Raw genomic sequence first — 15,573 nt, forward strand, 5'->3', positions numbered from 1 at the left:
TAACTCTGAGACTATTAATTATATTATGGCCCAGCTTAATAACTTTTATATTTTTTTTATGAGAAACACTGAATTTCATACACAAGATAGATTTGAATTAAATTGTAATTGATATATTATAATTTCTTTACATTTTTTAAAATAAAAAAAAAATTTTTTTAGTGCTAGATATAAATATTTAGTTTGTAGTTTCTCAAAACCTTAGTTAAACTTAAACAACTTTTAATTTGAAATGTTACTTTAATTGTATACTCAGATATGAATTGAATAATATAAAAAGAACATTATTTACATATGACCCTTTATACTATAGTAAAATCCAAACATTGTAGCACACCGCTCGAATGAGCACTTCTCTTTTAAATCTCACCACTTCTCCCTATCAGTTTCAAAAAGAGAAGTCACTTCTCCCTATAATTCTGAAGTAGTGTGAGCCCTGATGTTCCTCCAATGATAGGAGCACCTATACATTTTTGGGACGTCTCGGGTGTTTTCCTATGGAAATAATAGAACCATGGGGTGTAACTGATTACCCAAAAAATGTAATAACCATCATTCATGATATGATTTTTACAACTTTAAATTTGTAGAATTTGGCTAGTACAAACGAGATTTGTCTCTAATTATCATCTTTTAAGTTAGTTCAGCTTGCTATTATTTCTATTGGAAAACCCCAAAGCCTTTTTATGAACATAGCTTTTGTCTCCATAAAAGGCGACTAACTGTCCTTGTCACTTTTTGGTCTTTGGCTTGTTTTGACATTTTGTAAACATGCCTTCAGTGAATTGTTGTTTTGTTTTATCAATTAATGATACTCTCTACTGTTATTGTTGTCATCGTGATGAAGTAATAATAATACAAGAAGTGCAGAGGAAATGCCAGAAACGTCCTCTAATACAGAACGTCGGGAATAAGTATGGTATCGACGAAGACCCAAATTTAATGTAAAATAAACAGCTGCGCCATGAGCGCATGATACGTCCGACGTCTTGTGTGGAAGTTTTATGCAATAATCATAAATAGTTTCTGAGAAAGTTTTGAGCAATAACCATATATTGTTTTTTAGACACGACGGAACATGTGAAACCCCCAACCCTGTTTTTTTTTTAAAAATTTGAATCAAAACCAAAAAGTATACAGATCTTTAGATTACATAACAAAGAAGTGTGTAAAGTTTTAAGCAAAAATCATAAATTATTTTTGAGATATGGTGTGGCATGTAAAAAAAAACTCCCCTGTTTAACAAAATACTCAATAACTCAAAAATAAAAATTTTGAATAATCACCAAAAAGTATACAGATCTTTAGATTACTATAACAAAGAAGTGTGTAAAGTTTTAGGCAATAGTCATAAATTGTTTTTGAGAATCGGCACAACATGTAAGAATCAAAGCGCTGTAAGCGCTGAAGGCAGTTAACCAAAAACCAAGGCAACCAATATGAAAACTGTGGCACTTTTGCCTCAACATTAAACATTCATATATAGAACATTCATGTTTATCTAATGATTTATTTATTAAGGCAAATAATTTATATGTTATCAAGGTTTCAAATTGAAAGCAATGCATATATCAATGTATATTTGTAATAGTATGAATGGACTGGTTTCCCTGGAAAGAAAACTGAGTTTGTGTTCTATAGTACAAAAGTTATGAGACACGAATCAGACAAATGTTCACTACAACAGGGATCAAAGGTGAGGTCTGACTGACCTGCCCATAGTAAATGTAAATGGTTTGTTATTTTGTCCCATACATATGAATATATATAATTTAGGGGTGGGGATCTCAAGGTTTTCAAGTTCTCAAACAGGTAGGGGTAGGCAGAGGATTTAGGGGGGCAGGGGGCCCGGCCCCCCTTTTTTGGGAAAAAAATTGGTTGCTTATATAGGGAATCACTGAAGGGTGACTGGAGCGGGCCCCTCTTAGGTCAGTCAGTGGGCCACACTTATGAAAATTTCTGGATCCACCACTGGAGGTAGGGTGACCCTAGGGACTTCCCCTACATTTCATTTTATTTGTTATATTGTCCCATACATGAATATATATGGTTTAGGGGTGGGTATCTCATTGGTTTCCAAGTTCTCAAACAGGAGGGGTAGGGTGACCCCAGGAACTCCCCCTATATTTCATTTAATTAGTTATATTGACCCATACATGAATATATATTGTTTTGGTGTGGGGATCTCGACCGTTTCCAAGTTCTCAAACAGGAGGGTTGGGATGACCACAGGGACTTCCCCTATATTTCATTTGATTTGTTATATTGTCCCATACATGAGTATATATGGTTTAGGGGTAAGGATCTTGGCCATTTCCAAGTTCTCAAACAGGAGGGTGAACAGTGACCTATGGGACTCCCCCTATCTTTCATTTGAATTGTTATATAGTCCCATACATGAATATATATGGTTGAGGGGTGGCGATCTCAATGGGTTTCAAATTCTCAAACAGGAGGGGGTGGGGTGACCCAAGGGACTCCCCCTATATTTCATCTGATTTGTTATATTGTACCATACATGAATATATATGGTTCAGGGGTGGGGATCTCGACCATTTCTAAATTCTAAAACAGGAGGGGTGGGGTGACCCCTAGCGACTCCTATATTTCATTTGATTTTTTATATTGTCAAAAACATGAATATATATGGTTAAGGGGTGTGGATCTCGACCGTTTCCAAGTTCTCAAACAGGAGGGGTGGGGTAATTCCAGGCACTCCCCCTATATTTTATTTTTAATTTATTATATTGTCCTATACTTGAATATATGCAGGGGCAGATTCAGACGGGGAGGGTTGCGGGCTTGCACCCCCCTTAAATTTGCAAAGCATGGGTTGTTCTCAGCTTAATAAAGAATATTCCGATAATTTTACCTAAAATTTTTTTTTAGCCTCGCTCTGCACGGCGAAAATTTAAGTTTGCGCCCCTACTAACCTAAAATCCTAGATCTGCCCCTCATATGGTTTAGTGGTGGGGAGCTGGACCGTTTCCAAGTTATCAAACAGGAGGGGGTAGAGTGGCCCAAAGAATGCCACCTATATATCATATGATTTACTTACATTAAGGTATATATAATAAAGTTGCATTATTTGTGAAAATAAAGAAAGAAACTTTCAGCTACTTTAATTGACCCTTCAAAATTGAGAAAAAACAAATAACCCCTTGAAATTGCAGTAATATGTTTACACTTTAAAAGCATCTCACATGCATTATCATCATTTATCATTCATAAAGAAAATTTAGACTGTGACCATGAACATGTATATTGTTAGATATACTGTTCCCAGCTGTCACGTTGTATTGGATTTTTAAATTAAAATTTGTCAAAAAGTAATTTTGAGTTTCTGAATAAAATATTTTTCTGCTTTTTCTTTCTTTTACATATATCTTTTGGTTTACAATACTAGTGTTTATATTCATTTACCATGCATAGATGTATTTTTTCACCTGCTTGGATTTATTTTGTAAATGATCGCCAAACCCGGAATTACCCTTATCCGCTTTCGGAATCGGATCCGATTTTGTAAAATTTTGTCTTCACGGCCGCCATTGTTATGTGTTTACAATGTAGTTTTTGTCAATCAGATACGATTTTACTCGAATTTATACAATATTTGTCGGCGATTTTCTGTATAAAGCTAGCGGTTGAACAAAATGAACATCGCCGTCATGAATAATGATGATAAAAATAAGTTTTTAGCTCGTTTAATTGGAGACTTTGGTGAACGTGGTGAAAAGGTTTGCAAAGTAAATTCTTATTTTCTTTCAAATGGAAGGTGACTACGTCGGTCGTAGCTAGAAACCAACTATCATAGTCGAAATTCCGCTTGCAAAAGTGAAAGGTCGCGGACCTCGGACCACCGCTAATTTGCACACCTGCCTCCAAATTGAAAAGCGACGAAAATTTCTTTTTCTAATTTGAAATTGCCGCCTACAGCATGAACAGTTGAACTTATTATATAATATACTACTGACGTAGTTGTACTACGTATTGATGACAAACAATATTCCTACGACTTTTGTCATTTGGGAAATCTAAACTACTTGTCTTAAGAGATTTTCGGCGGTTAAATATTTCATACAATTGTTCTTTGACATCTTAGCTAAAAGCACAAGTCATAATGAACTACACAAGGATTCTTAATAAGCACTACTTCCTATGTGTAACTTTAAAACTTTTGGATAAATCGACGATCATTTAAGGTTTTTCTGGTCATTTTTTTTGTAATCCAGAATAAAAAGTATTAAAAAGGTGTTCAATTAGTTATATATAATATAGTAGCAAGCTAGATAATAACAATGGCAAGTATTTCAGGATTTATTGGGTAGAACACAAATCTAGGGTGCTCGCATAATGCAGCTTAACTGCATAAAAACCCTCCCTCTTTTTTACAAAATACTCAATAACTCAAAAATGAAATTTTGAATCATCACCAAAAAGTATACAGATCTTTAGATTAATATAACAAAGACATGTGTAAAGTTTTAAGCAATAATTATAAATCATTTTTGAGATATGGTGCGACATGTAAAAAAAACCCTCCCCCTTTTTTTACAAAATACTCAATAACTCAAAAATGAAATTTTGAATCATCACCAAAAAGTATACAAATATTAAGATTAATATAACTAAGAAGTCTTTAAAGTTTTAAGCCATAATCAAGAATCATTTTTGAGATACTGTGCGACATGTGAAAAAAACACACCCCTGTTTTAGTTACAAAGTGCCGGAACTCTAAAAGTTTAAATCTTATCTTCACCAAAAAGTATACAGATCATTTGACCATCATAAGAAACAACGATATTAAGTTTCATGAAATTTGGATAAGTCGTTCTCAAGCTACAGTGTGACATGTTTACGCCGGACAGACAGACGGAAAGACAAACAGACGGACATTTGTATACCATAATACGTCCAATCAAAATTTTGACAGCGTATAAAACAAGAGGCTCTCAAGAGCCTGAATCGCTCACCTGGTAAACAATGCCTTATTGAACATATTGAACCATGCCAGGCAAACATGTACAGCTAACAATTCTTCAATATTACAAATATATATGACTTACTGTTTATAAATAAAGAAAATGAGACCAAAACACAAACACTTAAAACTTAGCAATGGACTGTGAAAATGAGGTCAAGTTCAAATAAAACCTGCGTAACCGACATATAGATCATAAAATATTTTCATACACCAAATATAGTTGACCTAATGCATAAAGTATTAAAAAAATAGACCAAAACTAAAAAAGTTAACTTTGACCACTGAATTATGAAAATGAGGTCAAGGTTAGATGACACCTGTCAGCTAGACATGTACACCTTACAATCATTCTATACACCAATTTTAGTAGACCTATTGCATATAGTATAAGAAAAACAGACCAAAACACAAAAACTTACCCCTATGTTCTATTTAAAGTAAGGGCGGCCATGTTTTTTGACGGATCAAAAATCGAAGCACACACTTTGTGCAGGATAATCTAAGGAACTATCATGCTAAGTTTCATCCAAATCCATTCAGTAGTTTCAGAGGAGAAGATTTTTTAAAGTTAGCAAATATGATGAACAAATTGCGAAAAATTGTCATTAAAGGACATTTACCCCTTAAGGGGTCAATTGACAATTTTGGTCATATTAACCTATTTGTAGATCTTACTTTGCTGATCATTTTTGCTGTTTACAGTTTATCTTTATCTATAATGATATTCAAGATAATGACCAAAAACTGCAAAATTTCCTTAAAATTACCAATTAAGTGGCAGCAACCCAACAATGGTTTGTTTGATTCATCTGAAAATTTCAGGGCTGATAGATCTTGACCTAATGAACATTTTTACCCCATGTCAGATTTGCTCTAAATGCTTTCGTTTTTGAGATATAAGCCAAAAACTGCATTTGACCCCTATGTTCTATTTAAAGTAAGGGCGGCCATGTTTTTTGACGGATCAAAAGTCGAAGCACACACTTTGTGCAGGATAATCTAAGGAACTATCATGCTAAGTTTCATCCAAATCCATTCAGTAGTTTCAGAGGAGAAGATTTTTTAAAGTTAGCAAATATGATGAACAAATTGTGAAAAATTGTCATTAAAGGACATTTACCCCTTAAGGGGTCAATTGACAATTTTGGTCATATTAACCTATTTGTAGATCTTACTTTGCTGATCATTTTTGCTGTTGACAGTTTATCTTCATCTATAATAATATTCAAGATAATGACCAAAAACTGCAAAATTTCCTTAAAATTACCAATTAAGTGGCAGCAACCCAACAATGGTTTGTTTGATTCATCTGAAAATTTCTGGGCTGATAGATCTTGACCTAATGAACATTTTCACCCCTGTCAGATTTGCTCTAAATGCTTCCGTTTTTGAGATATAAGCCAAAAACTGCATTTGACCCCCTATGTTCTATTTTAAGTAACGGCGGCCATGTTTTTTGACGGATCAAAAATCGAAGCACACACTTTGTGCAGGATAATCTAAGGAACAATCATTTTAAGTTTCATTCAAATCCATTCAGTAGTTTCAGAGGAGAAGATGTTTGAAAAATTGTTAACGACGACGACGGACGCCAAGTGATGAGAAAAGCTCACATGGCCTTTTAGGCCAGGTGAGCTAAAAACATGAACATGAACAAGACAACAGTACCAGTAGAAACATTGTAAATAAAGGTTATCTTAAATATTGTCTGGTTTGGAAGAAGTTATTTTACATTCTTTGAAATTGAAATAACAAAATCACAGGCACAATATCCATGATATTATTTAGAATCATAAAGGTAAGTATATGTAGCACCATCTCTTTGCCGAGATATACACTTTTTATTTTTTCCACTGTAGTCAAATCAAATGGCCCATTCATTTGACAACATGGCCCATTATTTTTTTAAATGGCCCCTTGAATTTATTTTTGAGGGGCCCTGGGCCCATAGAGAAAAAATCCTTCCAGATCTGACACTGGTTTTGAAATGGTTTTTTAAATTCACGGTTATTGGGAATTCTATCTGCTCCATATTTTTATTGTCCCATTGCATTCTGTACCCTTCTGACTGTGACAAAATGAATGCGGTTATGACCAATTTGAAGTTACAGATTACAAGTTCAATACACTGGAATCAAATGACACGTTATTGATATTATCAGAAATTATTATTAAGATAATAGAGAGAACGTGTTTTACACGTATCTGTTTCCATATCATTTTCCAATAGTGATGTTTCTTGGACATGTTGGAAACTCTGGGAAATCATTTCGGAAAAAAAAAATATTTGCCAACCTTAAATGGAATCATATCTTATTTTATCATTTCTTTTTGATATTTCTGAAAATATTTTGCATCAACAAGCACAAAAAATGTTAAACTTTGAAACTATGAAAAAATTAATCAGCCAGCAATGAAGATTGAAAAAATTAATCAGCCGGCAATGAAGATTGCTTGCCATAATTGAGTCTCAGATGTAAAAAAAGGCTTCAGCTTTATGATCTCATAGGAAGGCGTCCCCGAGAAAAAAATAGCCTTGCCAGACATCATAATTATTTGGACTACTAAATACCCAAAAGTGTCAATAAAAGTCTATTTCTAGTCCAACTTTTGTTGTTAAGTTTTTTCAGGGTCCAAAAGCAGGTTAATCAAACTGTTACATTTCAAAAGAATATCAAGTGTTATCCAACAAACTACACGTATTTTGTTTAGATCATTTTACAAGAGCTACATGGCCGATTTTTAATACTAAATTTTCATTGGAAACATGACGCCAAAAGTTGTTGCCATGCATTGTATATTTGTACTATAGACAGTTTAAGTTTATCTTTATGAACCATAACTCAAACAAATATATTTTTGTGTTATAGAACTTATATACCGTGTATATATATTGGGTTATGTTCAATTTGTTAGATTAAAACAAGTAGAATCTTGCCGCCTGGGAGCACCATTACCGGAAGTTATGTGTACTGTGTAATATGCGTACCGTTTCTGTAAACAAAATATCCGGCAAAGGTTGCTCATCTCCTTCTCGTGTATCAGTATTTTTTGTCAAGTTTTAAAAACACATGAGATATTAAAGTGAAAAAGAAGTTTGAGTAGTATATGATATTTAGTTAAAGATATATTGGAAAACTTCCTGCGGTATAACTCATGATATCCACACTGACGGTAAAACTTTGAAATATGATATATAGATCAGAGACATATAAGACATATTGTATTATTTATCTCGGATCGGATCAATTATAGAGTTTATACTGAGAAATCTTAGGTAATAAGATATTTCATATGATTTATAAGATATCTTCGATATAATTTTCTTTATTAGATATAAGTTATAAATTATATTCGATATGTTATAAACTTTATGGGACTCAGTGATATCTTATAAACTATATTTAGATATCTTATAAACTATATGAGATATGTTATATGATATCTAAGATGTATAATATAGATTTCGACTTATTCTGCTAGTATAAAGGACCAACATCTGTTATATAGCGAGAGTATTTGATAAATTTAACACTGAATATCTATACAACTTCTTAATTGAACAAAAATCTAATTTAAAACTTAACTATATTTCAGCTCGATCTAATATAAAAATAAGAAGATGTGGTATGATTGCCAATGAAACAACTCTCCACCAGAGACCATGTGCACATTACATAGAAGTTTACTTATGACGATAGGCCGCACCGTAAGGCCATTAACAATGTGCAAAACCCATACCGTATAGTAAGTATAAAATGCACAGAAATGACAAATGTGAATCAGTTCAAACTAACGACCTGATTTATGTACAAAACAAATATGATATACAGCAACAAACGACAACCACCGAATGGAATTACATTACAGGCTCATGACTTGGGACAGAGAAACACAGAATTAGAGGGGTTTATAACTAGTATGTTTGTGCAAAACCCTTCACCTAACCTGGGACAGTGGTGTAACAGTACAACACCAGAACAAACACTATAAAAATCAGTTGAAAAAGGCTTAACTCATCAGATAAAAACAAAGCAAAAAAAAATCTAACAAAAACACCGACAGGACGTGACAGCCTGGTATTTACACATCCCCACGACAACAAAAAGGCAATCTAAGTACAGAACTGAGACACTGAGACAGAGAGTACTAACAGTTATGGACATACGGGGATTACTAGCAGTAACTGACAGCTAGCCTAGTTCAAAGTCATAATAATTAATAAAAAAAAAAAATCATGCATCTAGGGTCCGTGTAACACTTATCAATTCAAAGTTTTAAAAAGTTTAGAAATTTTTGATTTTTGGAATTTTGATCAAAGTTTTAAAATATCAAAAGTCAAATTGTGTAAAAGTTTTGAAATTTTGAAATTTTAACCAAATAATTAAAATATTAAAATTCTAAATATCGTTTTTAAATTTTTATTAAAATATCGAAAAGGGGCGAAAAGAGGGAAACATATAAACACGGCACTGAGGTCCGTGTAACACTTATCAATTCAAAATTTTAAAAAGTTTTGAAATTTTTATCAAAGTTTTAAAATATCAAAATTTCAAATTGTGTAAAAGTTTTGAAATTTGGAAATTTTAACCAAATAATTAAAATATAGATTAAAATATCAAAATAGAAAAGGGGCGAAAAGAGGGGTACCTGTAAACTGCGAAACGAAATAAAAGCGAAAAAAAAACGAAACAAAATGAAATCGGAAAACATGCTGATACATAAAAGTAAATGTATAAAATAAAACCACAGGCACGGACAGTTCTAAGCGGTGAAAAATTGGATGACAAAATAAATATTTCTCAAAAGAAGAGAATTCCTTTTAAAACAAGACACACGGCTCTGATATTGACCATTTTACTTGATGGTTTACCCAGCATCCGTATTTTAGGAGTAACAGTAAAAACTGACCAACTCGCAGTAGGTCAAATAGTATGGTGAGGTTGAGTATGTATATATATTTTCTACTTGACTTTAAGCAATTAAATAGTTCAATACAACCCCGCCGCATTTTTGCGCCTGTCCCAATTAGGAACCTCTAGCCTTTTTAGTCTTGTATTATTTTTAATTTTAGTTTCTTGTTTACAAATTGGAGTTTAGTATGGCGTTCATTATCACTGAACTAGTATATATATTTGTTTAGGGGCCAGCTGAAGGACGCCTCCGGGTGCGGGAGTTTCTCGCTGCATTGAAGACCTGTTGGTGACCTTCTGCTGTTTTCGGTTCCATGCATTGTCGGGTTGTTGTCTCCTTGACACATTCCCCATTTCCATTCTTAATTTTATATGAGCAAAGTAAAAGAACACCGGTACGTCCAATCAGAATGGGGCGTGTGAAGAGAGTGCCATGCTGTCAGCTGCATGATGGTTTTTTTTTCAATTTTTGGCCATACACCAATGTTGCTCTCGAAAAACCAGTACATTTAAAACTCTGAATTTTAAGTTAAAGCATTCACCTACAGAACACTGAAAACTGAATATTTAAAAGTGAAGTAAATATAAGAACCGAAACAATTAAAGAGGTGTTTCGCCAAAGTGAAGTTAATCTGATGTACAGTGGTTGTCGTCTGTTGATGTAGCATACGTGTTTCTCGTTTTGATATAGATAAGACCGTTGGTTTTCCCGTTTGTATGGTTTAACACTATGAATTTTTATGGGCCTTTATAACTTGATGTTCGGTGTGAGCCAAGACTAAGTTTTGAAGGCCTTACCTTAACCTATAATGGTTTACTTATATAAATTGTTACTTGGATGTCGAGTTGTCTCATTGGCACTCATACCACATCTTCCTATATCTATTAAACATATCAAAATCCATATATAATGGCTACTTTGCTCGAGCGAGTTGAATCCTTAGTTTCTTTGAAATTTGTATGTAAAGAACCTATTTGAATTATCGATTTTTGTTTGCCAGTGACAAATATTTCATGAATGATAGCAATAAATACAACAGGGAGGTACTGTGCTTGTTATTCATATGATGAAGACACACTCTTTCAATTAGTTTAATTGAGGTCTGGAGCTGGCTGCTATAGCTTTAAATATAGTAGTCATTATTGAAAGATAAAACAACTTTAATTGGCCTGAATGAAGTAAAATGTAATAAGTATACACACGACACAATAGTAGATTATGATATACCCGTGTTTACCTAATATTATTTTCCATAAAAGAAGCACCTATTGTAGCGCGGACCTCGACGAAGACACCTGTTTTTTCTGAAAACTGCTAGTCAAGTGTTTATGACCCAAATACACAAAAGAACCAAGGGAAAAACGCAATAAAAGCACAAATACTACAAAACTCTAAGATAAATGAAACTTACCATAGTACGATAGCTTCCAGTCTGATCATTTCAAAGTTCGAATTGGTCCGCAGACGGATTCCGGATGCTACGAGTCGTACACAACTTGAAAATTTTACTACTATAGAAATAGTTAAACAAGTTGCTTTCTTTAAAAAAAAGAAAAAAAGAAATGTAATCGTAAACCCAAATGCTTGTTTGGCATTAAATATTTATTTAGATAATTGTTTAATAAAGATTTATTGTTTTATATCATTTTTGTGGTATAAGAATTAAAAACTGATATTGATTGTTTACTTAATGAAACTACAGTTCAATGTGGGTTGTTATAGAGTATTCTTGCTAAAGCAATCATTGCCCGCGACCAAGGAATATTTTTCTCTCCTCTCTCCTAAAAGACAACATGCTAAGTCACCCACTGGATGTTGCATTTTAAATTGCTGTTTTTTTTGTAAGAGCTAGTTTTTAGACTAAAGTTCAAATACAAATGTGAAGGAATGATTATTTGTGTTCAAGAAATGCAATACGTGAACCTGTAAAATAGCTGTTGTTTTATTGAAATTTGATTATGTTCATGGTTATTTGAACATTTACACCTGCTCTGCTTGGTTTTTGTGATGCTTAGGGTATCAGAGAGGTTATAATTTGATGACCTCCTTGTTTAAATAAAAAGGAAATAACGTTCAGTTGCAATATTTAAATAAAGAAATTAACTGTATTTCAATGTGCAATTTTAAGAAAATAATAACGAATATGTACTTTTATAATTATCTTAACGTCATTTTCAATAAACTTATTTTTTTGTAAAATCCACGTTTTTAACATCTATTTAATGACGTATATTAGATGATATACGTCCTTGGTCTATCCTAGATGTCAAATTAAAAAAAAGTGCAAGAAAGACTTCCTCTTAATTTCAGTATTACAAAAAAAAAAAGATAGCCTGCTTTGTACATCATTTACATATTCCCTAGACTCAGAATCTTAAATGAAATGCCAGAAATACTACTTTTACAGATTTTAGTTTTGACAAATCTCGTTTCCGAATATAAATCGCCTTGTTTACATGAAAGCTTATCTCATAAATTAACACAGCTGGTTTCAACGTTTGACTCTGATTAAAATAATTACGCATATATAAAGGTAAATATTAGCAGCTTGTAATTGCGTGCAAGGAAATATTCAAATTCTCATTAAAATAGCTTGCGTTCAGTGATAACGCATCATATGTAACATATCTCTATAGCAACTTAAGATACTAATGCTTATTCAACAGGTTAAATAAGCTATTGCGCATGTATATGAAAGGTGGCAATAGAAAGAACAGATGTATTCCGAATAACATCCGCTTTTCCGAAAGACTACGGACATCGTCCAATATATACTGCGTAAACTCTCAGGGGTTTACGCAAAAAAAGTCAATGTGACTGACCTCCATTTTAGCAGCTATTTCAGACGACTAAAGAGGCCCCTCATGGGGGGGGGGGTCCTAGTAATCACATAATCACAATTTTTTTGCCAATATAATCACATAATCATTAAATATTTGCTTATCTTTAGTAATCAAATAATCATAAACTAAAAATACAGTCCTAGGTAATCAAATAATCATGAAATATTTGGCTTAATAATCAAATAATCATTAAAAAAACGGCCAAGTAATCACATAATCAAAAACCCCATGAGGGCCCTCACTAAAACTCACAGATTGAAAATTCATGTAACCGTTGTACCTCAAGTGTTCCATGCATGTCACCATTGTACCCCAAAAGTTCCACATATGTCACCATTGTATCCCAAACGTTCCATGCATGTCACCATTGTACCCTAAACTTTACATGATGTCACGTCACTGAGGTACCCGAAACGTTCCATTCATGTCACTAATGTACCCCCAAAGTTCCATGCATGTCACCATTGTATCCCAAACGTTCCATGCATGTCACCATTGTATCCCAAACGTTCTATGCATGTTACCATTGTATCCCAAACGTTCCATGCATGTCACCATTGTATCCCAAACGTTCTATGCATGTCACCATTGTATCCCAAACGTTCCATGCATGTCACCATAGTATCACAAACGTTCCATGCATGTTACCTTTGTATCCCAAACGTTCCATGTAGTTACCAGTGTCAACATTATACCCCAAACGTACCATGCATGTCACTATTGTATCCCAAACGTTCCATGCATTTCACCATTGTACCCCAAACGTCCCATGCATGTCACCATTGCATCCTAAACGTTCCATGCATGTCATTGTACCCCAAACGATTCATGCATGTCATCGTTGTACCCCAAACGTTCCATGCATGTCACCAGTGTATCCCAAACGTTCGATTCATGTCACTTATGTACCCCAAATGTTCCAAGCATGTCAACAGTGTATCCCAAACGTTCCATTCATGTCACCAGTGTATCCCAAACGTTCCATGCATGTCACCATTGTACCCCAAACGTTTCAAGCATGTCACCATTGTGGCGCATATTTCTAATGTATTTCAGTACTTGCTTTTGTAACCTCATTCCTCACTCATGTTATAGTTGTAACCCCTAATCTGCATCCTTATTACCAAATCCATTTCCCTATTCATGTAACCTTTATAACCCCATTATACTTGCATGTAAACATTGTAACCAGAGGCAGATTTAGTACGGGATAGGGTACCCGTCCCTACAGAGCTACATTTATTATCAATGCAGTCTTTACCTGTTCCACTTTATAAGTTGTCTAGTTCAGAACCCTATATGTAACGACCATAACTAGTTGTAACCGTTATTGCTTTAATGGAGGTCACATAACGTGAGCATAAGGAATTATCGTTCTATCCAGTTAGTTGCCTGCTCTGGGGTGCTGTTGTAATTTATTTTGTACTGATTACACATTACGATAAAATGCCATATTTAAATGTTAAACTTGACCAGGAAACAATTAACTCTATTACACGATTCAACCAGAGAAAATACCAGTATTTGAGTGTCTCGTGCCAACCAATGCAAACTAATGCAAAATTGAGAATTTTTTAAAGACAATAAATTGAATTCACATCAATAATTCTAAGGTGTTTTCTAGTTACTTTGATACACATATTTCATTCAGTTGCCTTCAGTGTTGGTGATTTTTCTGGTTACTTTGAAACTTCAATTAAACAATTCACTCGCCTCTGTTGGTGATTTAACTGTTACTTTGATGCTACACTTGAACAAGTCATTGGCCTACGTTGGTGATTTATCTAGATATTACTTTTAAACAAGTCAGTGATTTTCCTAGTTACTTTGAAACTGCACGAAAATTGTTCAGTGGATTTTGTTTGTGATTTGCCTGATTACTTTGATTTGACATTGGAATGGACTTTGTAGGTGATTTGCCTGATTACTTTGATTCAACATTGGAATGGCCTTGTAGGTGATTTGCCTGTTTACTTTGATTTGACATTGGAATGGCCTTTGTAGGTGATTTGTCTGATTACTTTGATTCGACATTGGAATGGCCTTTGTAGGTGATTTGCCTAATTACTTTGATTTGACATTGGAATGGCCTTTGTAGGTGATTTGCCTGATTATTTTGATTTGACATTGGAATGGCCTTTGTAGGTGATTTGCCTGATTACTTTGATTCGACATTAGAATGGCCTTTGTAGGTGATTTGCCTGATTACTTTGAATCGACATTGGAATGGCCTTTGTAGGTGATTTGCCTGATTACTTTGATTCGACATTGGAATGTCCTTTGTAGGTGATTTGCCTGATTACTTTGATTCGACTTTGGAATGTCCTTTGTAGGTGATTTGCCTGATTACTTTGATTCGACATTGGAATGGCCTTTGTAGGTGATTTGCCTGATTACTTTGATTCGACATTGGAATGGCCTTTGTAGGTGATTTGCCTGATTACTTTGATTCGACATTGGAATGGCCTTTGTAGGTGATTTGCCTGATTACTTTGATTCGACATTGGAATGGCCTTTGTAGGTGATTTGCCTGATTACTTTGATTCGACATTGGAATGGCCTTTGTAGGTGATTTGCCTGATTACTTTGATTTGACATTGGAATGGCCTTTGTAGGTGATTTGCCTGATTACTTTGATTCGACATTGGAATGGCCTTTGTAGGTGATTTGCCTGGTTACTTTGATTCTTCACCCTAAACTATTGGATAGACATTGTTTGTAGTTTTGCTCAGCTGCTTGACACAACACTTGGGAGCATTTTAGTGGCTTTCATTTAACTAAGTCCCCCACTGGAAGTCATCTTGGATGATGGATCGACTGCAAAGTAACAAC

The 15,573-nt window shown here is 34.0% G+C and overlaps 1 protein-coding gene across 1 annotated transcript in view; it reads right to left on the minus strand.

The window, feature by feature from the left end:
• LOC143067323 (serine/threonine-protein phosphatase 2A regulatory subunit B'' subunit beta-like) overlaps window positions 1–7,970 on the minus strand; it is a 67,860-nt gene extending 59,890 nt beyond the window's left edge. Inside the window, exon 1 of the mRNA XM_076240485.1 lies at window positions 7,866–7,970. The gene's annotated coding sequence lies outside the window, so the exon portion shown is untranslated. The remainder of the gene's footprint in view (window positions 1–7,865) is intronic.
• Window positions 7,971–15,573: the final 7,603 nt, after the last annotated feature.

The sequence above is a fragment of the Mytilus galloprovincialis genome, chromosome 3 (assembly GCF_965363235.1).
Source record: "Mytilus galloprovincialis chromosome 3, xbMytGall1.hap1.1, whole genome shotgun sequence".
NCBI lineage: Eukaryota > Metazoa > Mollusca > Bivalvia > Mytilida > Mytilidae > Mytilus > Mytilus galloprovincialis.